The following is a 15,014-nucleotide window of genomic DNA, read 5'->3' on the forward strand; positions in this document are numbered from 1 at the left end:
ACATCAAGGAAAAAAATGACTAAAAAGGACACTGAACTGAACAAAATATTATCAAAAGAAGAAATACTAATGGACGAGAAATATTTTTAAAATGTTCAGCTTCTTTAGCTATCAGAGAAAATCAAATTAAAATTATTTTAAGATTTTATCTTACTGCAGTCAAAATGATTAAAGTCGCAAAAACAAATAGTAACAAACACATGTGAGAATGAAAAAGAAAAAAATATAATGTTCCTCTACAGTCCACAATGTCTTTCAATCTTTCGGCACACATAGCACAGACCTGCCAGTCAATACACTATAGCAAAATTTTAGGTGTTACCTGAAGTTCTTTTGTGGTGGGTGAAATTCAAAACATATTTTTTATTTTTGACAAAATAGCTTCATTGAGTAGAGAGATATGGTCCTACAAACTCTGTAGTTTATAAGAGACATCCTCACAAACTATTATGTAAAAACATGACATCTCTACAAAGAAGCCCTTAACTGAATTGAATTTTAAAATCAGTAGTCATCACTATGATATTACTTGTAAAAGTTATCAAAAGTTACTATTTAAAATGAATAATTAACTATCTGTCATTTCTCTAAAAATGTTCCAAATTGAATCTGCATTTAGAAGAATAGTTGAACTCTTTCTTGTAAGCAGAACAGGTTATAAATAAATACTGGATCTGATGAGTTGATAATTTATATGATATATTTTTGTTTTTAAAATTGTTTAAAACATTTATGTAATACTTTTAGTTCTAAGTGAATCTACCTCTAAAATAAAAGTCAGATCAACCAGTAAATAGGATATACAAAATTGAAGGCTTAAAAATATAAATAATATTTCTCTCTCATAATTTTCTAGCTGCTGTAGCATGAGAACATAAGATTTATACCTCTGAGATAAATATAATACTTGAAGAAAAGTAGGGATATTCTTGTTGGATGAGTGCTTGAAAGTATATGATTTCCAGGAAAACATTAAAATAAAGTTCCCATAGTTCACACAAGCTAAGGAAAAATACAAGAAAAGTGTGACTTTATAACATAAGTATAACTAGAACCATTTGTCACCTGGTTAAAAAACATGTGGAGGCTTCAACATGGTCATGCATGGTAGACAGAGATGTATTGAGAGAAGTCAGAAGATATAACTATGTAGAATATTTATAGTGAACACATTTTGGCAGAAAGAAGATTGCAAACTCATTATTGTTGAATGGCAGGTTGTCAAGAGAAGGTTCTTTTGTGATTTTCATAATTAATATAATTTTAATACATTTTAAAAGATAAGCTCTCTGTATGATGATATTGAAAATTGTCTAAACATTTTTGATAGTGGATCCAATCCAAAAACTGGATACCTACCTGTGGCCATAATTTTTTGTCATGAGTAAGATGAAAGAGAAAATAATATGTTTGTAGTATTTGTGAAATATGTAAGTAGAAAATTGATTGATATATCACTAATAAACACTAATCTAGACAATTTATCAACATCTATCTCATTTTATTTCAAAGTAAGATATTCATAAAATATATTGATGAAATAGACAAGTTTTGTCATTTCTAAGGTTACATAGTAAACATGATATCCAAATCTTATATGAGTACATCTCAAAATTCTTTGAATACTTATGATATCATAGCTGTTGTAGATTATTTTGTTTTGTGACTATATTCAGATATCATCAGAACATTGAAATCTCCAGTGGAAACACTCACTCACTTCTTGGACTGATCTTATACTGCTTCAAGGCAGTCCTCTTAAAATAACAGTGAAGGAAAGTAGACGAGACCACAGGCATTAGGCTCAAAGAAAATTTTGCCTGAATATCAAGCATATCACTCATGAGCTGTGTGGAATACTAGAGTGTAGAAGGCCTAGAGTCTTAACAAATGGGATGAGATAGCATTTATGAGATGGTGTTGCTTGGCAGATTAATCTTAGTATAGTGTTTACCTTGACCACTTCACACTGAGTATGCAGTGACTCCAAGTGCTAAGGAAATAGGCAGAATTTTTTATTGGTTATTTTATTTATTTACATTTCAAATGTTATTCCCCTTCCTGGTTTCCCCTCTGCAAAACCCCTATCCCCTACACCCTTACCCTGCCTCTATGAGGGTGCGTCCCCACAGACCTACCCACTCCAGACTCACTGCCATAGCACTCCCCTACACTGGTTCATCAAGCCTTCACAAGTACCAAAGGCCTCCCCTCTTATTGATGCCAGACAAGTCCATCCTGTGCTATGTATGTGGCTGGAGCCATGGGTCCCTCCATGTGTACTCTTTGGTTGGTGGTTTAGTCACTGAGAACTCTGGGGATTCTGGTTAGTTGATATTGTTTTTTCTATGTGGTTGCAAACCCCTTCAGATCCTTTAGTCCTTCTCCTAACTCCTCCATTGGGTCCTCGAGCTCAGTCTGATGTTTGGCTGAAAGCATCCACATTTGTATTGATCAGGCTCTGGCAGAGTCTCTCAGGGGACAGCTATACTAGGGTCCTGTCAGCAAGCACTTCTTGGCATCAGAAACAGTGTCTGAGTTTGGTGTCTGAGAAATTTTTTAAGTCATCTCAGCTAGAACATCTACTATAAGAAAGAACTATTGAATTAAAATATAGTGTTTATTTTGAGAAATAATGCTAGTGTTACTTCAAAGTCATTTATAAAAGTAAAACTCATTATTTGTTATTTATATCATCCTCAAACTAAATGTTGTCTTCTGTAAGCATTTCTGTACATTAAACAAAACACTCTGGAAAATGTAAAATAACCCGTGATCTATTTGTGCAATCAAATAAATATTATGTTTCTCTCCTCAGAAGTTAAAAAATTAAGATTGTACACATAAATACAGATTTATATATTGTTGCTATAGTTAAATTTTTGAATAGTTGACTTACCTAATGTTAATAACAATATTTCTATCGTCATACTTTTTCATATTATTAGCTCCCTGAAACTGATTTGTCATGGATAAATTTGATTACCTAATTTAAAAAGAAGCATGTGTGGCATGCCAAATATCCTAAGTTTCATTGTTTAGATGGTATCATATATGTATAAGATAAATGGTACAATATTATATATGTATATTATAAAAAGGGAAAAATTGGCTATTTAAGATAACTGAGTAAATTAATAAAATATGAATTCCCTCCAAAAATGTTTTAAGGTAATTAGGCTAGGGAAAATAGGTTTCCTTTAGAATGCATGCAAGTCTCTCTCTAGTCAGATTGAAAAGCATAGATAATGGGTGACATTAAGGCATTAATTTAACTGAGTGAAGGAGATGGCTTTCTAATAATTTTTATCATTAAATTATTAAAAAATATATAAATACTTCCTATATACTCTACTTATTTAGAATTTATTTTGGGAATTTTTTTAATTGGTTATTTTATTGATTTACATTTATCTCTCTCCCAGGTACTTCCCTCCCTCTACCTCCCTTGATTATTTTGTTCCCCTTTCTAAGTCGAACTGAAGCATCTACACTTTGATACTCCTTCATCTTGAGCTTCATATTGTCTATGAGTTGTATCGTGGGTATTCTGAACTTTGTTCCTAATATCCACTTATCAGTAAGTGCATACCATATTTGTTCTTTTGTGATTGGGTTACTTCATGCAGTATGATATTGTCTAGTTCCTTTCATTTGCCTGTAAATTTCATGAAGTCATTTGTTTTTAATAACTGAGTAGTACTTCATTGTGTAAATGATCACAAAACCACAATAGATTGAACACCACAACAGTTATGATTATATTAGTAATAGCTACTATTTACTATGTGTGAAAATGATTCTTCAGTGGATATGAGTTAGGTTATTTAGTAATCAAAATGATGATATTAGCTAGAAGCATTTTAATATACAGAAAATGGGAGGTTTTTATTATTGAATTCCTGAAAAGAAGCTGTAATTGCTGTGAAGAAAAACAGTTCAGAAGGTCTGTAGAGACTGAGTGACAGTTTGGAATCTAAGAACTGCAGAGAAATTTGAATTTTATATACTCAGAGGCTAATTACTTTGCCTTGGAATAGTGCTAGCTCCTAGAATAGCCATTTCTTGCTCCACTCTGACTTTGAACTAAGGTACCATGATAAATTAAAACCTCTTAGAAGCTATTAACATAGCAGAACCCTAGCTTTGCCCAATGCAAGAGCAAAGAATGTTGTCAGATAATATTTTAGGTAAATAGAAAGTCTTTCTCAGTGTTAATGTATCTGCCTTGCTGTACCCACCAACATATTGTATTTTAAAATTTCATTGAGTTCTTACTTTCTTGGTTTTGTAAACCAAAATTTGTGAGAGGGTAGAGCATGAAATTTGTGGTAACTTTAATCTGTGTTCCCAGAGTCTGGCCATCTAAATTGTTCCAGAGTCAAATATGTCTTATTTTTAGGATGAGAGTTGTGGATGTTAATGTCCAAATTACATATTAAAATGCATAAATATTAGTAGGAAATTTTTCTATTTTATAAGAGTCTTGATTTAGGATTACTGAATTCTCTTTGAGCACTACAACATTAATCACCAAATTTCTCTTTTCCTTACTTACTCTGACATTTTTCAGTTGATTTTATACCACAATTAAATGTACAAATTTAGCATAATGATAAAATTGTTTATCTGTTTATTTTCCTCTTTTAGGCATGTTAATATTGTGAATTCTGTTAAAATTAGTGTCTACTTATCTGGGCAACTGCATGTTATTCAGATGCTTATAGATAAGAATTTCACAATAGATTTTTCTGTAACTACTGCTAATAATTCACTGCCTTAGGTAATTTTCCCATCTATTGAAACTTGCAGTTATTTCTGAATGGGTTTCAGTGTGAAATAAAGGCAAGGAAGTGTTGACATTCTATTCTCTTTTACAATTCACTATATAGACATTGCATAGGTTTGAAAGAATCAATATGAAGATTTAAAGATAATTTACTGAAAATATGATGGTACCTCTTACCTGAAAAAATACTTATAAGAACCATTAGTAGATACTGAGTGTGCTGAAGTGGTGGTTTTGAGGAGATTGCAATAATCTTGTTCATTGGGCACTCTTCCTCTTTTTAATCATGCCCTTAAACCTTTATTATACTCAGCTTCTCTCCTTCAGTTCTAATGGCTCATTGATTTGGAAAGTCATAGTCTGTTTTTCTCTTTCTACATTTCCATCAAGATAGTTAGGTCGGATAATAAAACTAGAATGATCTTGAAGAAGCATCTGAATTTGCATATATAGCATAGTTTTTCTGAAAAGATTTTTTTTGAGTCAGACATTGAATTTTGGCAAAGAAACCGGAATGTAAGTGTAAGAGAACTTGTGCGGCTGGGTCATATTTTAAGAAATGGGATTTTAATTATTATTTTTTCCTGAATTACAAAGAAATGAATCTTCTGTAAATGTCTTTGTTTGGGGATGCTCCTGAGCTTAAAACTTGCAAATTGTTACTGTTCATGCTCTATCGTACTTCATAATTGAACTTCTATTCACACTGTACATTTAACAATGGATGAATTATCCTTTAAATTTTATTATTGCAATATCTTCTTTTCTATGTGTGCTATTTAAATTTCAAATTAAAGAATGTACGATCTAAAATTCTGCATATGAAAATTTAGTCTCTCCCAGAGTTGGATGTCATTTCTGATATTTCCACTATGGGAAGCTATTGAAAGAGACCAAGGGAATGAAATAATAAAGCAAAAGTCATATGGATGCTCTGATATCACAAAGCACTGTATAATCATTTTCCATAACCACTGTTCTTTATTTAGTGTTATGCAGCTACCGACTGTTAAAATATAATTGTGCCACATGTGGAAAAATCTGAACTGCAATCCTTTCCCATCAGATTCTGAAGCTGTTCAGAGTAGAGTATCAATATCTCACTAAGTATTTGCATAATCGCTTTGCTTTTTATTAGCTCTAGTGGGTTACTATTATTTCTATTTCAATTATTTATTACTGAAATAGAGTCTTATTTCTATTCAATTTTTTCCCTGATTTAAAACAGAAAAACTTCCTGTCATATAAACAGTTTGTAATCACTGACTTAAAGAACACTATCCAATCTTTTGGCTTTGGTTATCATCTTAACATATCAAAAGAGACTGGACCCCTGGTAAGGGTTCTTCCTAAACAGTAGTGTTCAAAGGATGGAAGGTTGAAGATAAGCCTTTTGAATCCTCATCACTTACAAATTATGACTATCCACTCCACGTAAGTTGTTCCATTGTCCTGGTGTTAAGATCAACCCATTCTCCTACAACATCCTAGAACTCCACAATTCAAATTTGTATTATCCTTTCTCATTATTCCATGGATTTTCTATGGCCATTTGTACAGTATGAGTTCATGGTAAAAGACAGGGTTCTCCATTCAACATCTGTGATATGATTAATATAATACAATGAACAATTTTCCAAAATGTTTAACCAGGCATTTTAGGTATCACAGCATAGATACAAGGTTGTTATTTGTGTAAATGACTACTTTGCTCTTCAAATAAGGCATGAAACTACATGCTTGTGCTGGTAACCTAAGGGCATACTTCCTCTAACAAGGCCACACTTACTCCAACAAGGCAACACTTCCTAATACCACTCCCAAAACATTCAAATATAAGCTTATGGAGACAGACCATTCTTGTTCAAATCACCAAAGTATAATTATCATATGAATTATTTAAGCAGATTAGCATGAGCTACATTAGCAAACATAATAATATTTAAAGATTTTTCTTTGTTTTGTTTTCCTGTATAGCAAAAAAAAAAAAAAATCCCAATATAAATCAGGGAGGGAAGAAGACAGATGTACTTGCACTTTAGTGTAGAGAAATGAGAGGGAGAGACTGAAATCTTCTTAAAGAGAGTTAGGAAATTGTCATTTAAGGGCTTAAAATATTCTCTGTAAAAATCTCGAGGAGTTTCCACAGCCTCAAGGGAAGGCAGAGGCTGCAGGTTCACGTTCTCCACTGAGTGTTCAGAAATTGGGGGAGACAGCCATTTTTTTTTTCACTCCTGGTGACCTTTCTGATTGTGAGGAAAGAGTTGCAGGGCTCAGAAGGCAGGGATTCCTTTTTTTTTTTTTTTTTTTTTGGTTTGTTTTTTTGAGACAGGGTTTCTCTGTGTAGCCCTGGCTGTCCTGGAACTCACTCTGTAGACCAGGCTAGCCTCGAACTCTGGAACTCAGAAATCTGCTTGCCTCTGCCTCCCAAGTGCTGGGATTAAAGGCGTGCGCCACCACCGCCCGCCCGGCTAGGGATTCCCTTTTATGTGGGGAAAACGTCAGAATTTCCAGCATCAGCAGCTCTCCAGATGCCTTCATCTCTAGCACCAGTAACTGCAGTGGCCAGAAGGCCCTATTGGGGCAAAGGTTCGTCCGGGTAGAGGAAAAGCCTACCTCTCAAGGCCAATCATCTTCGGGAGGCAAACCAGGGAGATCAAAGGTTTTTGCCTAACTGGTTCAGATTCAGTTTCCACAGAAGAGATGCTTCTGAGAAAACATTTCTGCAAAGATACAGCCAACATTCCCCATCTCCACAGGTGTATCATTTGTAGACTGCAGAAGACCTTCAGGAGCCCGGTGCCAGAGTATAACAGTCACACGTGTGGGGGCCATCTTGTATCTGTAGATTCTGGCTAGGCCAAAGTCAGCCAGCTTGACTGTCCCATTACTTGTCATTCAAATGTTCTCTAGCTTCAGGTCTCAGTGAACAATGCAATAAGCATGAAGAAAATATAGGCCATTTAGTAACTGTCACATCAGATCCTTGATGGTTGCAACTGGCAAACCTAGAGGGGTGCCTTGTCCAGGCATGTTCCTAGGTCCTACACCCATATGCTCAAAGGTAACATAGAAGTTCTCCCAAGAAATACCCATGTATGTAACAACAATGTATGGTATGTACAAGGTCCACAGCTCAGTCAATGAAGATTATTTTTTCTCTTTGAGCAGGTGAAAGAGATATGCTTTTCTTAAGGCAGTTTGGAGTATAACTAAAACTGTAAGATAAATTTTTCACTAGGGTGACCTTGATGTCTCTATCAGTTCTGGAACTAGCAGAGACATCCATCAGCTTTACACCTGGCCAAGAGCAGTGGAGTTGTATCATTATGTGGGCTTATGAGTCCGTTCCTGTGGAGTCATACACCTTGGGATCGGTCTGGGTAGCTGGATGCCTCAGGCTAGGCCACAGACATAGGCAGCAACCTAAAGAGGCACTCTCAACTCAACCCTCACCATCTGAACAGCAGCCAGAGAGACATGTAGAAACACAACCGGCCATATTTAAAGACTTTTTGAACTGCTTTTTAAAAATATTTATTGAACAATATTTCGATTTTGACAAATTTTACACCTTCCACATTTTTTCCTTTTAACTTGTATCTTCACTAATATGTCTGATACCTAAAAATGTAAAATTGTAATCTTTGTAATTAATTATATACAACACAGCTTTTATTCATTTTGGCAACATTTTTCACCCCATTTTTGTTTTCTTTCTATTGCTATGATAAAATATCAGTGTTCCAGAGACCTAGGGTAAAATCAAGCAATACTGGTCTAAAAAATAATGTAACAACAATATGACTCATTATGATATTCCTATATACTCATAGATCAGTGACTAACTCTATCAACATTGAAGAAGCATCTCTGTGCATCAAATGACAATTAATTCAGAGAGCCAATGCCGGACATTACACAGAGGGTGAGACCTGGGAAAACAGCTCTACATATGATATCATCATCAATTTCCTCCTCTTCTGATGGAACCCTGTGAAAGAGAAAGTAGAAAGAATGCAGGACACGACACAGAGAATATGGGGACACCAGGAGAACAAGAGTCACTTAATCAACTAAATAAAGCGCATATGAACTCACAGAGATACAGGTCTGCACCATATCCTCTCTCTCTCTCTCTCTCTCTCTCTATATATATATATATATATATATATATATATATATATATATATATATCTTATAGTTTAGTAGTTTTATGAAATTCCTAAAAATGTAAATGAATGGGTCTCTGTTACTTTTGACTCCTCTTGGGGTTCTTTTTATCTTGTTGGTTTGCCTTGTCTAACTACAATGTTAGAGTTTTTCTATTATCTTATATTTTATTGTGTTGTGCTGTGTTGTTATAAAGATTGATCTTTTCTAATGAGTGACAGAAAAGGAGTATTTCCAAATGAAGAGAAATTAGAAAGAATCTATCAGGAGTAGAAGAAGGGGAAATATAATCAGGACATATTAAAAATAAAGAAAAAAAATCACAGTCATAAGTACTTTAGGGGGAAAGGATTTATTTGAATCTCCAGTGTTTAGTCTACAATGAAGGGACATCAGGGACAGAGCTTAAGGCAGGAAGTGAGCCACAAGCCACAAAGAAACAGTGCTTAGCAACATGCTTTGAATGGCTTCCTCAGTCTGATTTCTTATATGACAAATGACCAGTTCTCCAGGATGGCATTTGCCACCGTGTTCTGGAACCTCTCAACATAAAAAAATTAATCCAAGAAATACTCCTTAGACTTAGCTACAGATCGTTCTGAGGAAGGTGATTTTTTTAATTGAATTCACTCATTCCAAATGATCTGATTTGTTTTAAGTAAATAAAAACTAACCAGGAAATCTTTTCCCAATACGATAAATCTAATCTCATCATATTGGCAACATTTTTAGATTCAAATATAATCATAACTTATTTTAGATGATTTGTTAGCTGGTACGTATCAGCTATTAAGATTAATGTTGCGGTAGGGAAAGGAGACTCAATAGTTAAGAGAATAAACTGCTCCTGGAGATGTTCTATATTTGATTCAGGGCTCACAGCTCAGGAAGCTCATAATAACCTGTTAACTCCAGTTTTGGAGAATCTTATGCCCTCTACTGGTCTCTGTGGGCAAATACTCACATACAGCCAGCCATGCAAAGTCTTTTAATGCTGAAGGTAGCCTAAATTACAGAATGCTAATTTTCTTCTTGAATAATTCATTCTTTGGATTTAAAAGAGATATTTTCATATGTTTTGTTCAACTATTAAGAATAATTAGCAAATTATCATTAGCATGTTAATGTAATGCTTAATGTAATGACTATAGTTTTTAATTTTTATAATTTTAAATCTTAACTATTATTTATATTTAATCCAGTTTTCAAAATCTCTTTCAAAAAGTTATAAATACGTCATGTCAATATACAACTATAGCAAAGGAAGCAATAAATGTGGATTTGTTCTGAGTCACAGAATTTAGAAATGTAAAAACTGAGAATTAAACACAGGTGGGATAATAAGTGGACCAGCAATTCTATGGAAGTAGTTATTAAATATTTTCCTGACAGTAAAACAAAGTAAATTATGTAAGTAAACACAGAGTTGTATGTATTTGAAAGAAGATAGATTAAAAATAAAACAAAAGTCTAAGTTATATAAACAGGAACTGTTAATAATGCAGTATCACATAGATGAAAGGTTTAAATAGAAAACCAAAAGCATTCTTAGCTATTAATGTTTCCCTTCTGGGAAAATGGGGGCTTGACATAACACTGACAGTGGATATAGATAGTGAGGAGGAAAGGGGGTGGTAAAAGTTTAGATAGTCAAGCTTGGAAAATTTATTTCTGTACATTGTGAAAACTGAAAAAAGAGCCATTCTGGTAGCTTAACTAACATTGAGGCCACAGATAACCATATACAAATTTACATAATTATACATAATTCTAATTCAAATTTTTTCATTTATTCTTGATTACCTGATGCTGTTCATATTAAGGGCAAGAGATCTTTCAGTTTTTTCCATTTTCATGTACATATTCAAGATTCGTACCATAGAGGATAAGATAAAGTTTTCTTAGAATTTTCCACTCTAACTTAAAATTCAATAAAGAAAGAAAATAAACCAAAAATCTGACAGAAAATTGGTAGCTATAGTGAGTGGGACACAAATGAAATTGATAGATAAAGCCTGGGATCTCTATATGATAGTAAATAAAATACTAATCATTATAATATAATCTATAGTTTGTTTCAGAGTTTATGACTCAAATGAATATAAAGAAGAAAGGGGAAGAAAGGTGATAAAAATGCTAAGATATGAAAATATCAATAAATTAGAAGAATGCATCCAAAAACAGTTTTTTCATAACATTTGTACAGAATATCTGAATATATTGAAGCATCAGAAGTTTTATTCTCTCTCTCTCTCTCTCTCTCTCTCTCTCTCTCACACACACACACACACACAGTGTGTGTGTGTGTGTGTGTGTTTAACTATTTTGTTTCCTTGCAAATGATTTCTTAGACTAAATATAGTTTTAGAAAATTAGTCATTGAATGTATTAATCCAACTTTAAAAACACACAAGAAAAGACTATGAACTTGAAAATAAGGCAGTTAAAACCACATAAACTTAGATCTGAGGTAAGCCCATAAACCCACAGAATTTGTGGTTTGTTGGAATAGCAAAGGAAGGAGAAGGTAATATATGAAGAAATAATGAAAAGGTTATTCCTTTTAAAATACCTAGTAGTGTGATGGGCCGAGTTTTATTATCATTTTGGCCTACAGAGTTCCCAGGGAAAATGAATAATTCATCTTGCCCCATGTAATAATAGATAAAATATGTTCAACTTAAACCATTTACTCTAATAGGAAAGTAATGGATGTACAGTCTCTAAGGATCCCATGTAGATTTAAAAACAAGTATACAAACCCAGAAATCTTATATTCTTTAAAAACACAAACTTTACATTTCTCTCAAAAAAAAGTCAAGAAGTAAATTCACTCTTACCTCATTGCTAATAGAGGTGATATGGTATAAAGAAAAGACAATAGTTCTTAGAATACTCTCTTTTCTGCTGTACTGTTGTCTTTTTCTATACACCGTACATTAGTGGATACTAGCCTACTGACACAGGAGAACCAGGAGTCTCATTTTACACCTTGGTCTTCATTTCATTTTTACTGTCACTTTAACATTTCATTTTATCAAAGGCCATTTCTACTATATACTGATCTCATTTTATCAAATTGAAGATCACACACACACACACACACACACACACACACACACAGTCAAAGAGATGTAATGGGGACTCTAGGCATTTAAAGTCCAAGCATTTTATTTCATATTTTACTGAACAGTATCTCTTTGTAAATTGTCAGTTCCACCTAGGCTTAGGTCCTTATCTTGTTGGGAATAAAAAAATCTCCTGGTGATTTTCTTCCTTTCCTCAGTAAAACTTAAAGCTTTTCTTCAGATTTACAGAAACAAACAATCAAATAAAAACCTGTAGAAAAGAAAGTGTTTGTTAAATGATATTCCTAAGCCTTATGATGTACTTTAAACAGTTCACTGCTATGTAATACACAATAAAAATATAATTTTAGAGCAATAAAACCAACACAGCTCTATGCATATCACATGTACTTTCTCTTTGTCTGTATTTTCAGTGATTTCATAATATAAGATGTATTATATTAATTTCAAGTTTGCTTTATTATTTTTAAATAATCATTTGAAACATTTTAATTAAAACAAAGCCTTGTAAAGCTTTAGCACAGTTTGAATTGAGAATGGAATCTGGATAATTAATGGCCCATATGTATTGCCTATAAGGATTTATACAGATTATCTATACTTGTCAACCAAACCAAATTATGATGCATGTATTTTGTTAAAACTCTATTTTGGAGTAATTCTTGTTGATACAAAAAGGTGAACTCTTCATTTTAATTTAAGGTACACTTAATGGCTATCAAACCGAGCTTATCTTTAAAGATTAAATTCATCTAATTGATGGGACTCCTGCTTCTTACATTCACCACAGTATGATTCAATTTACTAGTGAAGGCAGGATGCCTTTATGAAGAATTTCACAGCAGGGTTGAAGACTTATTCCCAAACAGTATCTATTTTTATACCTGAGTGAGAGCATACAAAAAGACCCAATGTTTAAAAAGAACAAAAAAAATAGAAAATAAGGTGGGGAAAGTTAATATTATACATACTTCATTCCAGAAGTAAAGGAACTGAATTTAACAAATCTTAATGATTCATGTTGACTTGTGTTTTGATTTAAAATATTTGACTGAAAATATCTTATAGTTTATATATTAGGTTATAAGATGTATTCTAATAGATATACATGGTTTACTTTTTATCAACTAGAATTAAAGTTGTTTCATTAGGACTAATGTTTACAGTGTTGGTTAGTTTTGTGTAATTGTCATAAGCTAAAATCATATAAAAAGAGGGAATGTCTCTTCAGCTCAGAGAATGTCTCCAAAAGTTTAGCCTGTAGGCAAACCGCTGGGCCATTCTCTTGGTCAATGTTTGGTATGCGTGAACCTATCACACTGTGTGTGATGCAGCCCCTTCCAGAAAGGGTAGTTTAGGATTCTGTGAAAAAGGAAAACTAAATCTCTCTTTTAGGTTCTTCATTCCTGTAAAGAGGTACCAAAACCAAAGGAATTCATATAAAGCACATTTAATTCGAGCTGGCTTACAGCTTCAGAGGTTCAGTCCATTATCATTATGGTGGGAAGCATGACAGTACCAAGTGAGACATAAAGCTGGAGAAGAAGATGAAAGTTCTACATCTTGATTCAAAGGCAGACAGAAGGAGACTGTTTTCTACAGACAATCAAGAGAAGGGTCTTTTTCACAAGTGGTGGAGCTTAAGTATAGGCCTCAAAGCCTACGTCACCAGCGAGTTACTTTCTTCAACAATGCCATCCCTACCCCACAAGGCCACACTCCTAATAGTGCCACTTCTCATTAGTCAAGCATATGCAATTCACCACAGTAACCAAGCAAAAAGGAACAAACAAGTGTCATTGCTTTGTGGCTTCTGCTTCAGTTCTGGACTGTAAATCAAGATACATAAGCCAAATAAAACCTTTCCTTGATAAGATATTTTTGATTAAAGTATGTATCACAGCAATGTGAACAAAATTTCCTGAGAAGAGGTTGCATTCTGGCTGTGAACAAAACTCCTGTCTGCAGATATTGATGGAGACACCAGAATTTCAGTGCTGTGCACAGATAGGAATTTTGTATGCTCAGAGGCTAATTACTTTATCTTGACCAAGGGTTGAGAGAAAGTAGGCAAAAGATTAAGGAGAGATTTGATCCACACCAGAATAGTTGGACTGTGGGAAGCCATGGCAAGGTCTTACTCTTGGTAAACACTCACCCTTGGCTATCCTATCTACTATTCTTCTTTCTGCTTACCTTCCATGATTCACTTGCTGTATTTTCTGTTCTCAGAACTTCAAACAAGGCCTCATAACAACCCACTTAAGTAACCCTTCCACCTGAACTTTAGATTTAGCCGACATCCTGTTATATGGATGTTTTTAGAACCCCTGGTAACAGCAAGGCTTTGTGAAAACAACAGGTATAACCTAGTTAGACCCCACAGCTGCAGCTAGTTTCCTCCACCTGCAAAATCCCCTTTCCCTTCCTGCCCCTCCCCATATCCTGTTTTTAGAGTATATAACTGGTGTGAACAATAAAATCTTTGCCAGCTTGATCCAACTCTTGATTTGGTTTGCCTCTTTATTTTCTCTAGCATCTCAGTCCTCTCCACAGAGTCTAGGATTCCCACTTAATTGTCCAGCTGGACTGGACATTGGACGATCTTGGAGCAAGATCCCACAGAGTGAAGAAGCTTCCTGTGTGTGAAGCAGAGCAAAGAAAAACAAACAAGCAAAATTACTGCCAATACCACTCCTCAGTGGGCCAAGGATCTATGTAAAGCTTTCATTCTATATTGAAGTTCCTTTTTCATTTTGGAGAGTTGACTGGGTTGTGGCAATTGAGTCTTGCAGGGAAGTCATAAAAGGCAGAGGAACTGAAGGCTAGATTACATTGGTGATTCCAAAGGCTAAATATGAAATATTTGCCAAGAAGACATTCATATGGGCTGGTAAAACAGAGAGAGAGAGAGAGAGTGAGAGAGAGAGAGAGAGAGAGAGAGAGAGAGAGAGAGAGAGAGA

General features: G+C 34.1%; 1 pseudogene; it reads right to left on the minus strand.

The window, feature by feature from the left end:
• Positions 1-993: 993 nt before the first annotated feature.
• LOC114613129 lies at positions 994-8,081 on the minus strand (annotated as a pseudogene).
• Between the last annotated feature and the right edge of the window lie 6,933 nt (positions 8,082-15,014).

Source organism: Grammomys surdaster, unplaced genomic scaffold (genome assembly GCF_004785775.1).
Source record: "Grammomys surdaster isolate TR1022 unplaced genomic scaffold, NIH_TR_1.0 126189, whole genome shotgun sequence".
Taxonomy (NCBI): domain Eukaryota; kingdom Metazoa; phylum Chordata; class Mammalia; order Rodentia; family Muridae; genus Grammomys; species Grammomys surdaster.